This window comes from Puma concolor, chromosome D1 (assembly GCF_028749965.1).
Source record: "Puma concolor isolate L17-30 chromosome D1, mPumCon1.1.hap2, whole genome shotgun sequence".
In the NCBI taxonomy this organism is placed as follows: domain Eukaryota; kingdom Metazoa; phylum Chordata; class Mammalia; order Carnivora; family Felidae; genus Puma; species Puma concolor.
The window spans coordinates 106,488,702-106,502,242 of record NC_141676.1 but is presented as its reverse complement, the minus strand read 5'-3'; the positions used below and the strand labels follow the sequence as shown (position 1 = coordinate 106,502,242).

General features: G+C 46.1%; 1 protein-coding gene across 2 annotated transcripts in view; it reads left to right on the top strand.

The window, feature by feature from the left end:
- The window catches only part of PTS (6-pyruvoyltetrahydropterin synthase), a 681,414-nt gene that overhangs the window by 56,965 nt on the left and 610,908 nt on the right, over positions 1–13,541 (top strand). For both annotated transcript variants that reach the window (XR_015241350.1, XR_015241351.1), the window contains exon 9: positions 13,112–13,242. The gene's annotated coding sequence lies outside the window, so the exon portion shown is untranslated. The remainder of the gene's footprint in view (positions 1–13,111; positions 13,243–13,541) is intronic.

Below are 13,541 nucleotides of genomic sequence, written 5' to 3'. Positions count from 1 at the left end.
TCTAAGAGGTTTAGCAGAGCTGTTCTTTCGGTTGTTGTAAACAGGCTACTCCACAGCAGTTGGCGGGAAGTAGGGGAGGAGGAGGTTGACAGGACAGCAGAGCAACAGAGGGAACCTATGTCCCAGAGCCCGCTTTCTGGGTCTAAGCTCACACTGGAGCAATAGTCTGGTTTTTGCCCTGGTTCTACCCAGTAAGGTGGCCTGCCTTCTCTCACTATCTGCTGCTGACCTTGCCCTGAGTTCTGCTCTAGGGCTAGTTCCCCCACCCCATCGTGGTCCCTCTGACATCTCTCCACTCTCTGCACCGTATGGCGTTTCAGTCTTAGCACACACCGCCAGCTAACTTATTCCCTTGGTATTTCCCAGTTCTGTTTCCTGAGACAGAACCCTAATTGATGCCCCCCACCTTTTTTTTTGGTGCTTGGGCACATCAAGGGTCTCTGGCCAGCCAGTGAATTGGCCCTTTGGGAGTTTGCTTCCATTGCAATCAGCTGGGCCGGGGAGGGTGTGATACAAAACAGAACTGGCTGGAGTTGACTTTGTAGCCAGGCCGTTTCCTTTAAAAGGGCATGGCTGTGGCACACCATAGGACTGTCCCATTTGGAAACTCACCTGCGGCTGCAGTGAGTTGGAGCCCCGGTCTGGGAACTGAGTGATTTGGTCTGCCTTGTCGGGGGCTGGGAGCTCCCACAGAATGGAAGCTTCAGGATATCTCTTGGTGGGATTCATCTTCTCCATTTGTCCTGCTCTGTTTCCCGTTCTCATTGTGTGGTCAATGTTAAGGAGGGGCACAAAGAATGGCTTGTGTGTCCCTGAGGTGGGCATGATCACGACATACTTTATGGGCAGGTTGATTGGTCGCCTGATGAGGGGCGATGTCACATTGGGGCATAGGGGATAGGGAATGTGGATGGCACTGTGCAATTTGTTCAAACTTTAAGGGTACTTCTTCCTCAAGACACTTCACTGACATTTTCCAGAAAGCTGTTGAAGTAACCAAACCAATGATGAGCACAGGGTGAGAGGGGTCCTCACGAGTTGTGCGTTGCAAAACTTGTCGTACTGTTAGTGGCTGCCTTGCTCTGCCCACACTGAGCAGCGTCTACATCTCCCTTGCCTTGCATTTCAGGTATCCTTGCAAAGGTCTCAGATGGCTGTGGCACAGGGGCCCCCGTCACTCAGGGGACACAAAGGTATAGGTTTGGGGATGTGGAAAACTTTTGGGGGGAAAGTAGGGGAGAGTTAACATTCATTGAGCACTTCCTACATGCTAGGTGCTATGCTGTATTGTGTCCTTGTTCATACTTTTGTATCATATCTGTGTTGTGGCTCTCATTATTCCTGTTTTACCGCTAAGGAAACTGGGCTCAGAGGTTCAGCCAGAGCTGCTACAAGTTGTATGTTTGCACTGCTCCTGGAGATGCTTTTCACTTTGTACCTAAAGTGGCCACATTGGTTATGGCCAAATTATAGAAAGAGCCCAAATGTCCATCAGCTGATGAATCGATAAAGAAGCTGTGGTATACACACACACACACACACACACACACACACACACACACACACACACACACTGGGATACTGCTCAGCAATGAAAAAGAATGCAACGTTCTTGCCATTTGCAACAACGTGGATGGAACTGGAGGGTATTATGCTGAGTGAAATAAGTCAGTCAGAGAAAGAAAGATATCATATGTTCTCACTCCTATGTGGAATTTGAGAAACTTAACAGAAGATCGTGGGGGAAGGGAAGGAAAAAAATAGTTACAAACTGAGAGAGAGTCAAATGTAAGAGACTCTTAAATACAGAGAACCTACTTGGGGGTTGATGGGGAGGTGGTTGGGGAGGCAGGGAAAATGGGTGATGGACGTTGAGGTTGGTGCTTGTTGGGGTGTTGTACGTAAGTGATGAATCATCAACGAGACACAGAGCCCACTGCAGGCTATGTTGGGCTGGATCGTGACCAGAACAACATGGCTCTGGGGTGTGATGCAGTCAATCTGAAAACTGGATAGAGTTCTGAGTTAGAGGTTCTGTATCCCACAGAACTTTGGTGTTAATTGGCCTGGCATGGACCTCTGCATCTCAGTTTTTAAAAGCTCCCAGGTGGATTCTAATGAGCAGCCAGGGTTGAGAAGCACCAGTCAAGACTAGTCCTTCATCGTACAGAAGAAGAGGACAGGTGCTCTGGGAAGGCAGGTACTAGCTCACACTGCTCAGCTGAGGGGCAGGGAAAGGGGGAGGCAAAATGAAGGAGGAAAGAGGTGCATGGCCTATTGGATGAAAGGAGGCTGTACTTGTCTCTTGGCACAGGTGGTGCAGGGAGGTACTTTGTTATTCACCGGGAGGCTCAGGACTGACTCTTAACCAGCGCGTTCTGTGAGACTGATCCTTAGAGGGTATTGTCACTATTGTGTGAGGAAACCAGATGTGACTCACGCCAGGAAATTGCCTGCTCTTGTTACCGTTAACGGGAAAGGCAAAGCCATTGTAAGAAAAACATCCAGGAATACAGTGTCTTGAAGAATACCGAGGTTTATTTCTCTCACATTTAATAGTCCACAGTGAGTAGATGGGTTCATTTATGCCATCAGAGGATTCAGGAACCCGGCACCACCCCAGGGCATTAGCACTGCTGACTGAAGCTGGGATGCTGGCTCTTCTGGGTTCCAGAAAGAATGTGGAGGAACCCGTGGAGGTATTTTAAGTGGCAGGTGTCACTTTTGCTCATTTTCCAGTGGTGAGAACTTAGTCTCATGGAAGCAAGGGGCATTGGGAAATGTGGTCCCTTCTTGGTAGCCAGCACCCAGCTCTACATCTATTCCTATAAAAGGAGAAGGCAGATTTTGGTGACCAACGAATGTCTCCATGGAAGACCTCAAGGGAATTTATTCCTGGTGCCCTCTTATAACCACTCTTCCAGGGAGTGGAACTATTTTCTTGCCACGAAATAGTTTCAAGCACCTCCAGTGAATCGGGCAGGTATGGGAGCAGGAACACAGCCCAGGGGGCCCTGGGTTAGATGTTTTCCATCAGGGAACATTCCCCAGAGGTGGCAACATCTGGACTGAGTGTTGAACATGAGTAGGACACAGTAGGCAGAAGACACAGCCATGAAGAGGGTCAGTGGCCAAGGGGGCAAGGGATGGCTTGAATGTGACAGAGTGGTGGAGGTGGGCTGGAGAGAAGAGCAGAGCTGGACCACACAGACTCTGAGCAAGTGAAATAACACAAACTTTCAGCTGGTGGTTTCGAGGAGAGAATCCGTTGGCTTCTCCCTGTGGAAGGGCACTTTGGTGGGATTGGGCCCCCCAGTTTTAACCTTTACTAAAAAGACAGTAAGAAAAATCTGGACTGAGCTTTTTACCTCACCTGAACTGCACTTCTGACTTCCCCCACATGAGGTTAGTTAAGAACGGATCAGCCAGGCCTTGGGAGATGCACCGTTGTGTGATGTTATGAGATGGTTTTGCTTGAGCCCATCTGGACTGTGCCGTAGTAGAAGTGGTGTCCTCTGGAAGGGAAGGGTTGTGGAAGGGAGCGATGCACAGCATTGTGGTTATGGGAGGTAGGCCAGGTGAGGTACCATCTCTGACTCCGCCGGGAGCATGTAGGTGCCTGGCACATTTCTGGTGGTGGGAGAGGAGAGGCTCCTGGCCGTGAAGGTGGGTGGTGTGACATGGGATGCAGGTGGTGAGGGGCCTTTGGCTGCACTGAGGTCTTCGTAGGTTCCTCTATCCTTCAGGAAATTCATGAACTGTAGCTGGTCTTAGACATGCCATGTGGTATTGGACGAGGGTGGATTCCATAGTTAGGGCTGAGAAGGAAGCATCTGAGGAGGGCCCTTTCTCTGGTGGCCAGAGTGGTAGTTATGGTGGTGGCCCTGGTTGGGGGCCGCCGTGCTTTGCAGAGCAATGAGCTCAGGGGCACCATGGTGGAGGCCTGGTAGGGAGGCCAGCCTGGAAGGTCTTCCACTGCAGGGGCCTATTCTCGAGTTCCCGTGAGGCAGCCCTGGCCCCTCTCAGAGACCCCCGCTGGATGTGCTGACAGGTTGGTTGGTGGGAGCTTAGAATCTAAGCCCCAGGTGGTCACAGTTTGGGGATTGAAAGTAAGTTCGATCTGGCTTTGTAGTTACTGGTGATGAGGTCTAGAATATTCCACTTGTGCTCTTGTTAACCACCACCCCCTCATGCCCTCATGCCCCTCTTGGATTGTAAAAACTCATTTTTCTCTAAGTTCTCGCCTTTCTGTTTCTCCACTTTGTGTCTCTTTGTGTCTTCCTCCCTGCTTGTTCTCTCTGTGTCTCTGTTTCTCTGTCATTTCTCCCCATGACATTGCCCGTGGGCAGACAGTCAGTCACCCCATGCTTCCAGTGTTTGTTCTCTCTCCGGCCTCTCCGTCCTCTGCTACAGACAAGGCACCATTTCTCCACAAGCAGCGGGGAGACTGTCTGCCTTTCTTGTGAGCTGCTGCCTCTCCCTCTCATTGCTGGCTTCAGGAGGTCTCTGAAGGCCCTCACACCAGACCAGCTTCCGGCTCATGATGAAAAGGGGGTGCTCTGCTCTTCTGAGATAAAGCATCAGGGGCAGAGCCTAATGACTAATGCCTGAAGCCCAGGGTCTCTGGTGCTGGCTTCCCAGGGCAGGCAATTGGAAACTTTGCTATTAAGAGCCATCTCCTTTGTTCCTACATGTTGCTGCTTTCTTGTTACCGGGTCCATGTTAATTGCTTTTCTGACGATTTTTCTGGCAAGCTATTTTTGCTGTAAAGGAGTCTGGGGTTGCTGCTGCATGTGGAGGTGGTGTCATAAGCCCCAGAGGGTGCAGTCATGGTGACCTGATGCAGAGCCCGGGAGGCTCCACACAGGATAGAAGATAATGAAGTTGAGTCACGAAGAGTTTGTTTTAAGCCATCAGTGATGTAGGCTCAGAGCCTTAAGAAATGATAGCAGCCTGTAGCCAAGCCTTTCTCAGGGTGTCATTCTCGTGGTGTGTGTGGTTTTAGCAGGCCACTCTTCCAGGGAAGGGGCCTCAGGAGGCAGGCGCCTGTGTGCTGGACTAGATGACTTCTAGGTTTCCCAAGACCCCATGGATACCAGCGCAGCACAGAGACTAGCACTGTGGTGTCCCGTCTCCTCGACCCCACATCAGAGTGTGTGGGTGGGGGACTCAGTTACTCGGTCATCACAAATATTAAGCAACATCCTTCTATGTGCCAGGCATGGTGCCGAGGACTGGGGACACCACTGTGAGCAAGTCACAGCTGCCACCTCAGAACAGCCTCCAGTCTGGCTGCAGGGACAGACCCACACACATGCAATTAGAAGGCAGTGTGGTCAGCCCCAGTTACACTGAGCACAGAGGAGAGGTACTTACCCAGTGAGGGCCAGAGCAGGCTTCCTGGAGGAGGAATCAAGGGAACTGAGTCTAGAAGAATAAGCAGGCATGAGCTAGGGCAGGTAAAAGGGGGTGTAAAGGCAAGGAGAGGAAAGGTGAATTGTTTTCTTGCCTGCACCACCCAGTTTAAGAATAATATGGTAGAAGCCAGCCATAGAAGAAGGGAAAATGACAAAGCGCTGGTCTTTTGACTTTACAGACCAAAGTTTAATCTCCTGTCCTTTGTACAAGGGCCTCAGACTCTGTGTCCAGCTGGCCAGTGTCTGACCTGTGTGCCCCTTTCATAGTTCCTTTCACGTTGTGGCAACCTGAAATTTCTGGCACTGCAGGTGAGCAGGTCCTGATAATCCCTGCCTCACTCAGAGACTGTCTAAACTGTGTGCCCTGTGGTACCCAGTGCAGTGCCCATCAAATCCTTTCCTGCGGCTGTGTGTTAGCCCCCTACCTGTCAGGGTGATCAACGGGAACTTGGCAGTTAGAGGCAGCCACCAGTCACACGTGTCATTAAGTTTACAGCAGAACACGGGCCTGGCCACAAGATGAGGCTGCAGGAGGCCTCCCTGTGTCAGCTCCCAGCTGGGGAATCAGAGAGGCACGACCTTCCTGGGGAAGAGGGACATCTCTCTTGGTCTCTCCTGGGTGTGGGGGGAGTGGAACCTCTAGAGGGTGAATTCCACTGTGGGCCACTTTCTCTTCTAAGGACTCTGGGAACTAGCCCTGAGGGTCCGTTTCCTTTGCTGCTGGCCTCAGCTTTTCTGGGCAAATAATGGAAAATCTATGGGAGGTGGTGTGGTTTTATGAAAAGTCAGCTGGACCTGAATTTGAATCTTAGCTCTGCCATTCAGCTATGCAGCCTTGAACATGTCTCTGAATCTTTTTTTTTTTTTAATTAAAAAAAAGTTTATTCATTTTGAGAGACAGAGAGAGAGAGAGACAGAGAGCATGAGCGGGGAAGGGGCAGAGAGAGAGGGAGAGAGAGAGAGACAATGGCAAGCAGGCTCTGCACTGTCAGTGGGGAGCCCAACCAAGGGCTTGAACTCACAAACCACGAGATCATGGCCTGAGCTATAACCAAGAGCCAGTCACTTGACTGACTGAGCCACTCACGTGCCCCACACTTCTCTGAATCTTGATTTCCTGGGGGTTAATCACATCTATTTTTTTTAACGGCTGTTGTGAAGATCAAAGCATAGCACATCTAAAGCACATTCTTCAAACCTTTATCTCCCTGGGCTCAGTGTAGTGGCTGCATTCATTCATTAAACAATTATCGATCGTCTACTTATTGCTACGCATTATTCTAGGTTCTGGGGAAACAGTAACGAACAATATTCCCTGCTTTCATAAAGCTCACTTGATCCTGATAAGGAAGCTAGAAAGTAAATAAACTAATAAATAAACAGGATATCTTCAGCTAGTGATAAGAGCTAGAAAGACAAGGAAACAGGCTGGTAGAGCAGAGAGGGATTTGGTAGGAAGCCTGAGAAGGCTTCAGGGAATGGGTGCTTTTAAACCAAGATATGAAGGCTGAGAAGGAGTCTGCCTCTTGGCAGGACCTGGGGAAGAGCGTTCTGGGCAGAGAAAATAGTGAGGAGGAATGTGTGCTGAGAAGGGAAGGTGCCTGGTGTATAACAAGCGTCATGAACTCTGAGGAGCGTGGCATGAGATGAGGTGGTGACCTGGAGCTAAGTCCTTGCATGTTTCCAGACTGTGCTGAGATGTCCTGGGGCCCTGCAGTGAATTCAAGGGCTCCACGGGATATGTTAAATGTTTAAGACGACACTTAACATCTGTTGGATCCCATGTAAACTACCAACTAGTCAGGATAATTTGCGGTTTCACCATTGGATTGCGTTACATGCTTTTTGATGATATCATATCTTCATGAAGCTGTCTTTTTACTGGTGGCTGTGGTCAAATGCAAGCACCATGCATCTATCAATATAGAATAGGAAATAAGGGTGGCAGTGTCTAATCTGATTCCAAGGTTTGAGGTGCTGTGTAGTACCCATCCAGCACTCACATCCCATCAGTAAGTAGTTGGTTATTTAAGAATGCAATAAAAATAATTTTTTCCAACTTATATGTATTTTTTCTAATGGCTATTCAGTTATTAGGACATAAAGACTTATTACATTGTTTGGGCTTAACTACTTAAGAACCGTCCCTTAGGTATTTCTTTTGGCCTAGGGGGACTGTGAAAATAATTACTGAGCCACTAAGGCCTTATGAACAGAGAAGTTTGGAAACCCACCCTGGGCTAGGTCAGAGGCACTCTCAGGGAAATCCTTTTCAGGCACTGGGCCTGATATTAGGTGTGTGTCTTTGCACAGACTCAGGAGTGTGTGTTTGTGAGTGTGCAAGCATCTGGAAAAGGTATGTAAGTTTTCTCACTCGGTGGGTCCCTGGCCTACCTGTGGGGACCATTAGGATCACCTGGGGAACTCTGCCAAATAACAGTTTACTGTTCTCAGCCCTGGATATTCTAATTCGGTGTTTGGCAGAGGGGTCTGAATTTAGAAAAACTTGTGCTCTCATTCGCATTCCTTTAGGCAGCCAGGATGGCCCAGATTTGGGGGTCTGGTTGTTATCAGGTGCACCTGCGGGCCAGGCTGTGGTCAGGAGTGGAGGGAACTGTGGGGCCCCGCAGAACCTTAGAGGAGGTCGGCGCTGGCAGCACCCATCCCCATATCCGTCCTATGTGCACAGCGGCAGTGACCCGAAAGGAAGGCGCTTCCTCCGTAGGAAGTTCCAGTGGGGGAATGTCCTCGCTCTCCCAGGCCCACTGATCACGCGCCCCCCGGCCGAGCGCCCGCAGACCCAGATGCCTGGGGACGGTTTTGGGGTAGGGTGGCAGGTGAGGGTCGGGATGGCTGGGTGCGGCTGGGAGAGGGCGGCCGAGAGGTGGCAGCAGCCGCCCAGCGGAGCCTCCGGGCCTGGCGTGGACGCGCGGGCGGCTCGGGGACGCGCAAGTGGCTGGGGGACGCCGCTGCTCGGGGACGCGCGGGTGGTTCTGGGAGAGGGCGGCTCCGGGACTCGGGAGAGGAGGAGGCACGGAGCGCTCAGACCGAGTCTGGGTTCTCTGAGTGCGGCGGCCCGTTGACGTCAGAGCCCAGCCTGGTCTCTACACACGGTTTGTGGGGGAACCACACATTGAGTTAGGTAACACGTAGATGAGCCAAGGCCCTCGGTACACAGATGAAGAACCACGGTCTCAATATAGTGTGACGTGAATTTTTTTTTTTTTTTTTTTTTTTTTTTTTTTTTTTTTTTGGTGGCAGTGGTTGGGCGGGGGGAGGGAGATTTAAAAATAACTCCATTGCTGGTGTCTAAAATTTTGCTATTACAGGTGCATTCTCATGTCTTAAGTATTGTTCTCTAACCTATGGGAAGGAGCAGTGCATTAAACCTGACCTCTTTAGGGTCAATCAGTGACTTAATGTAATCTTTCCTGGCAAGAGAAGGGTTACCCCAGAGTACTCAAGAAACCAAGAAGACTGAGGGCTCAAAGGTACTTGCCAGTCAAACCTTGGAGACCAGGGCAGTCTCTGGGAATGTCTCAGCACCTTTTATGTTGGAGAAAGAGCAGCCCCATATCCATTTTGTGAATGTTTTAGGGAGGATTAATGAGGTACTAGCACAGGGTGGTTAGTCCAGTGCACTGCATTATTATTATTAATTATTATTATTATTATTATTATTTTGTAAAAGAGAAAGCACCTATACTAATCCTTTATACATTATGAAATCAATCCCTCCACTCCCTTTTTTTCCTTTAAAATATATTTTATTGTCAAGTTAGCCGACATACAATGTGGTCTTGGCTCCAGAAGTAGATTCCTGTGATACATCACTTATGTATAACACCCAGTGCTCGTCCCAACAAGTGCCCTCCTCCATGCCCATCACCCATTTTTCCTGTACTCCCATCCCCTACCCCCATCAACCCTCAGTTTGTTCTATTTGAGAGTCTCTTGTGGTTTGCCTCCCTCTCAGTGTGTAACTTTTTTCCCCCTTACTTACCCCATGGTCTTCTGTTAAGTTTCTCCAATTCCACATATGAGTGAGAACATATGAAATCTGTTTTTATCTGACTGAGTTATTTCACTTAGCATAATACCCTCCAGTTCCATCCATATTGCTGCAAATGCCAAGATTTCATTCTTTTTCATTGCCGAGTAGTGTTCCATTGTATATATAAACCACAGCTTTTTTATCCATTTATCAGTCACTGGGCTCTTTCCATAATTTGATAGCACTGCTATATACATTGGAGTACATGTGCCCCTATGAGTTAGCACTCCTGTATCCTCTGGATAAATTCCTCGTAGTGCTACTGCTGGGTCATAGGATAATTCTATTTTTAATTTTTTGAGGAACCTCCACACTGTTTTCCAGACCTCCACTCTCTTTCTTTCTATCTTCTCTCTTTGAATTAGGGAAATGGTGTGGTATGGCACAATGAACTTTTAAGCCAGAAGTTCCTGGCTTGGAAACCTCTCTCTGCCACCCCTTCACTGGCTGTGTAATTCTAGAAAACAGTCTTTTAATTCTGGGAAAAAAAAGCCTCAGTATTCTCACCTGTAACATTGGAAAAATGGTGCCCGTTGGATGTTTGTCCCGAGCGTCAAGTTAAATAGTGGATGGAAAACACTTGGTGTATGTATTGACCTCAGGCCTAGGTCCTGTGTGTGTAACAATAGTATCTTGGAGAGCTTCCTCCGCTCCACCCCGGTTGAATTTTCATGTGTTTCTCAGTGACACCAGCGACTCTGTTGAACAAGGCTGTCTGGCCTGAGGATTCTCCCATCTTACACTGACCTCAGGTATAGAGGGCGCCACCTTGAGGCAGAATTCAGCATCTTTTCGTGCCAGATTGTAGGAATCTTTTACCAGAAGAAATAGAAAGTATTAGTAGGTAGTAAGATCTAATCATCATTTGAAGCCTGGTTCTCCACAGGCTTCTTCAAGGAATTTAACATTTGTTTATCCTTATAACAAATTAAAATGTTTCCTGTGTGTTGTCCAGAGGTCTTCAAACCAAATATGCAGAAGCTGGGAAGAAGCTTCATTTGTCTTTTTAAGGAAAGTCCCCTACTGTCTTCTGTAATGTGTTTCTAAAAATGTATGTGAGGGGCGCCTGGGTGGCACAGTCGGTTAAGCGTCTGACTTCAGCCAGGTCACGATCTCGCGGTCCGTGAGTTCCAGCCCCGCGTCAGGCTCTGGGCTGATGGCTCGGAGCCTGGAGCCTGTTTCCGATGCTGTGTCTCCCTCTCTCTCTGCCCCTCCCCCGTTCATGCTCTGTTTCTCTCTGTCCCAAAAATAAATAAAAAACGTTGAAAAAAAAATTAAAAAAAAAAAATAAATAAAAATGTATGTGAACACCAATCAATATTTCTCTGATTGTTTAATTGAGAATGAAATGGCACTTGTAGGCTCGCAAGTGTGTAGGACAAAGACTTTTGTATATTTTTATTTCCCTCTGTTCCCCCTTCCTACCTGAAAGTTTATTAGTTATATATGGGTTTGGGATCTGGGTTATTATTAAATATTTGTTATTGTTGTATATGTCCTGGCTCTATTTTTACATATATTCTTTCTTGTAACTGTATTTAAACAATCATTTTAGACCCATCTCTATGTTTAATAATTGGTTTCACTGCTCACTGCTAGTCCTTTTATATTCTGATATTTTCATTTTTGTGCTCCTAATGTTAATTCATCACTTGTGCAGTTGGAATATATTTCCAAGTGATTGAAAGAGGAATATTTGAGTGGCAGACATCTTGAGCTCTTACCAATGTCTTTCTGTTGTTCCCTCTCAAAAACTGAAACTTATCCATGAATAAAATTCTTGAGTCTAAGTCTTTTTCTTGTCCAAACTGTAGACATTGCTCTATCATTGTAGAAGAGAAAACCAAGGGCAGCATGGTTTTTATTCCTTTATAGACATTTACCTCTTTTTTTTTTTTTTTTTTTTTGGTTTGGATATATATGGAAAAATATGTTTTTTATTTGTTTATAATTTTAAAACTTGTCAGAATATTCCTGGATTACTTTTACCTGGATCCTGGTGAGCCCATTTCATCCCAGTCAGCTTCCCCTCTTCCCATTCTTTTTCAGAAAGTTTTCTTTAATTATATCTTGAATGATTCCTTCTCTTTTGATTGTTCTGGATTTTTCTTCAGCAGTACAATTTTTCAGCTGAATCTCTATTCCTGGTCTTCCATAGCAAAGATTTTCTTTCTTTTCTTTTCTTTTCTTTTCTTTTCTTTTCTTTTCTTTTCTTTTCTTTTCTTTTCTTTTCTTTTCTTTTCTTTTCTTTTCTTTTCTTTTCTTTTCTTTTCTTTTCTTTCTTCCTTCCTTCCTTTCTTTCTTTCTTTCTTTCTTTCTTTCTTTCTTTCTTTCTTTCTACATTTATTTATTTTTGAGACAGAGAGAGACAGAGCATGAACGGGGGAGGGTCAGAGAGAGAGGGAGACACAGAATCTGAAACAGGCTCCAGGCTCTGAGCTGTCAGCCCAGAGCCCGATGCGGGGCTTGAACCCACGGACCGTGAGATCATGACCTGAGCCGAAATTGGCCGCCCAACCGACTGAGCCACCCAGGCACCCCAAGATTTTCTTTTTTAAATTTCTATATATTATTGAATCTAAGATGGTATTGACTATAAGAAGCACTATTTTATGTACAACTAGAGGAAAGAAAAAATGCTGCCAATAAGCTATGCCATCATGCCATAATTACAGTCCTGTGAAATCAGTAAATTGATCACACACAAGCCCTTCCTTGTTTTCAAATGTTTCATCTATTTTGGGGGATTTATTAGTTTCTCCTGCCTTCAACTGCATTGTTTGGCATGTCATAGACAGTCCATTTTGCATGTATCTCAGTGACAAAACCTAGTTTGTACTTCAAGAAAACTTCTCTCTTTCTTGGATCCTATCAAGTGCTTGGTTTTTCTTTAAAAACAAAAAAGCAATTGCTGTTATTGCTCCAATAATATACTTGCTTCAGTCATATCAGATTATCTCCTGCTGGTCTAATTCCATGCCTTTCTGCATACACAATAACTTCTTGTTTCAATGCCAAATCATAGTGTAATTCTTTTAGAAGACATTTCAAATGGCAATTAAACTCACATGTAATCACAACAATGTACATAACTCAATTAAAGTGCTTACAACATGAATAGCTGAGACTAAAGTTTGCCCATGGCCAGGACTTGCTAGCCTCACCGTGACAGCTCCCCAGTCCAAATGATTGTAAGATGTCACTGATAGTAAGACTTAACCTGATTTTCAAAGTGTTAACATGTGGGAAAATGGATGTCTTTAGGATCAGTGAAACAGGATAGTTCAATTCTTTGTTCCCTTCTCTGCATTTTGAAAGCATTTCTCGAGTTTGCCATCCATAATACTTATTTGACCTTCTGCCATGTAAATTCCACTCATTTACTGCTTTATATATGGCTTTTAATTTTTATTCAATACTTTTATTTTATTGGAAAAATTTTTTAAGTCAAAAGCAGCTTCCTTTCCATCTGTTCTTGGCCTCCATCAGTCAAATTCTCCTTTATAAGCCTGAAGCCCCATGATATTTACCAGGCATCTGGGTTCCCCAGTGATGTGTGTGATTTATAGGACTTACCCATAAGAGTGCTCATTGAACTCTCATCCATGCTTTACCCCTTTCCCTACCCCTCCCCTTCCAGATAAGTGCCAGGAAATGACAAGGACAACCTTGGAGGCCACATGATGAAGACAGCAGAACTTTTGTTAGCCTGGGTGCCCCTGGGTGGAGAGCTGCTCTTGAAAACTGGGAACATTTGCCTTGGGCTGTTTTGTAAGTAACAAATCAACTTTTATTAGATTTCGTCTGGTATACAAATATTGAATGTATGTGTACAGCAGCTGAAGTTACTGTGATAACACATATTCTGAAATCACCAGGTATCTTTTCTAAAAGATTTCTTTAAGAATGGCTCTGAATTTGCTTTCTTAAAAATTTTTTTTATTGTTGCTGGTAAAAGAAGAGTAATTTTACAGTGAAACTGTCTCAAACAAGGTAATGAAGTTATTATTGGATTTTAACACTCCCATCATTTCTGCCAAAAAAAAAAAAAGTTTCAGGATACAGTTTTT